This window comes from Apium graveolens, chromosome 9 (genome assembly GCF_009905375.1).
Source record: "Apium graveolens cultivar Ventura chromosome 9, ASM990537v1, whole genome shotgun sequence".
NCBI classification, from domain to species: domain Eukaryota; kingdom Viridiplantae; phylum Streptophyta; class Magnoliopsida; order Apiales; family Apiaceae; genus Apium; species Apium graveolens.
Window position 1 is genome coordinate 215,477,817 of NC_133655.1, and position 2,185 is coordinate 215,480,001.

The 2,185-nt window shown below is 40.4% G+C and overlaps 1 non-coding gene across 1 annotated transcript; it reads right to left on the reverse strand.

The window, feature by feature from the left end:
* Positions 1 to 1,441: 1,441 nt before the first annotated feature.
* LOC141687709 (small nucleolar RNA R71) lies at positions 1,442 to 1,548 on the reverse strand. The gene has a single exon (XR_012561195.1). It is a non-coding gene; the product is annotated as a small nucleolar RNA R71 (small nucleolar RNA).
* Positions 1,549 to 2,185: the final 637 nt, after the last annotated feature.

A 2,185-nucleotide genomic window follows, 5' to 3' on the forward strand; every position in this document is an offset into this window, starting at 1 on the left:
GAACCCATGATAACGATAAGTGCTATTATGGGCTAATCGTGATCATGGGGTCGTAACGGATTTGTTATGGAATTCTTTAGTTAATTGTTTAATATCTTAGTGTGTGATGATTGTATGATATCTAGTATTGGTTGTGCGTATTCGTCTTATATGCGTCGCGAACATATAAGATAGGGTGTAAATCTCTTGTGAAGCGACGGTGGATCTTGAGATTTAGAATTTGCCATGCTAGCATAGGTTCATGTATGATGTTACATGATTAGTGGGTAACTCTAACAATTTTATTTGCCCTGTGTAATCAAAAGGAATAACTTGTGCTTAAATCGTTATGTTGTCAATTTCTGTAGACATATAGGAACTCAACATAATTGATGCCTATTCAACTTCTATCTTAATTGTGGATGCTTGGTAGAATGGTATTAGTACAATGAAAGTTGGCTTTTATCAGTTTCGTGTTATTCGATTAATATCATCACTGTTGCATGCTAAGGGTAATGACAATAATTATTGAAGGAAGTAGTAATGAAGTTGTGATCTCATGAGTGTTTTAATATTGTTAATTGAAGTGATTAATTAAGTAATTAATTGTAGTTAATATTTAGTCAACAATTCTAAGTGTTAGTGTCTTAACATTGAGAAATAATCATACATTGGTGAGTGAGTTAATTAAACAATAATTAGTCTGAGTCTCTTGGGACCGAACTAGAAAGTATTTTATATTACTTGTGAACGCGTATACTTGCGTGTATTTTTAGCGCGTGTTTCCGCCCTAACAAGTTTTTGGCGCCGTTGCCGGGGACTCGGCGTATTTGTTTAGTTTATGTACTTACCATCATTGTACGTTAGGACTCAGTGATTAGGACGTAGTTGTTACTTATTGTTTCTGGTTTTGTTTCAGGTACTTTAGCGAGCGTTTATGCAAACTCGTTCTCGTACTCGCAAGAGGACTTTAGATACAGCTGAGGAGACAGACGAAGTTCTTGATATTCCGGAGAAGATAGATTTTGAAGATTCGGATTCAGGAACTGAGCAGAAAGAACCAGTAATCATGGGTGATCGTATTGTTCAGGCTGATCCAGCTCTTATGGACTTTTCTCGGCCTAAAATTGATGACATTCAGTCAAGCATTCTTCATCCGACTATTTAAGCTAACACCTTTGAAATCAAGCCGGACACTATTCAGATGGTGCAAAATTCTGTTTCTTTTGGAGGAGCTGCGACTGAAGACCCCAACATGCACATAAGGAATTTTGTCAAGATCTGCAGCATTTTCAAGTATAATGGCGTGACTGATGAGGCTATCAAGCTGAGGCTTTTCCCATTCTCACTGAGGGACAAAGCTAAGGACTGGTTACATTCTGAACCAGCTGGGTCCATCACTACTTGGCAAGATCTTGCACAAAAGTTTCTAGTGAAGTTTTATCCGATGGTAAAGACTGCTGCTATGAGGAGTGCTCTTACTCAGTTTGCGCAGCAACCTATAGAATCTATGTGCGAAGCTTGGGAACGCTACAAGGAAATGTTGAGAAAGTGTCCACATCATGGAATGCCCGATTGGATGGTGATCACTGGTTTCCATAATGGTTGGGGGGCCCAATCTCGGCCCATGCTCGATGCAGCAGCTGGAGGCGCCTTGTGGGCCAAAAGCTATACTGAAGCTTATAATCTTATCGAGACTATGGCTGCAAATGAGCATCAAAACCCAACTCAGAGGATGATGTCTGGGAAGGTAGCATGTATTTTGGAAGTTGATGCAGCCACCGCTATTGCAGCGCAGCTCCAGGCGCTGTCGATGAAGGATGATTCTCTAGCTACATATGGAGTTAATCAAATAGCTATGGTCTGCGAGCTTTGTGCAGGTTCTCATGCTACAGATCAGTGTTCCCTTGTCAACGAATCTGTTCAGTATGTGAATAATTATCAGCGACAACAGCAGCCTGTGCTAGCTACTTATCATCCTAACAACAGAAATCATCCAAATTTCAGCTGGGGTAATAATCAGAATGCTATTCAGCCACCATATCAGCAAGGTGTGAGTAAACAGTTTAATCCACCTGGATTCCAGCAACCACAGCAGTATGCTCAAAGGCAATCATATCCTCAACAGGGAAGTGCAGCTGCACCTACTAGTGCTGATTTTGAGGAACTTAAGCTGTTATGCAAGAGTCAGGCGGTTTCTATCAAG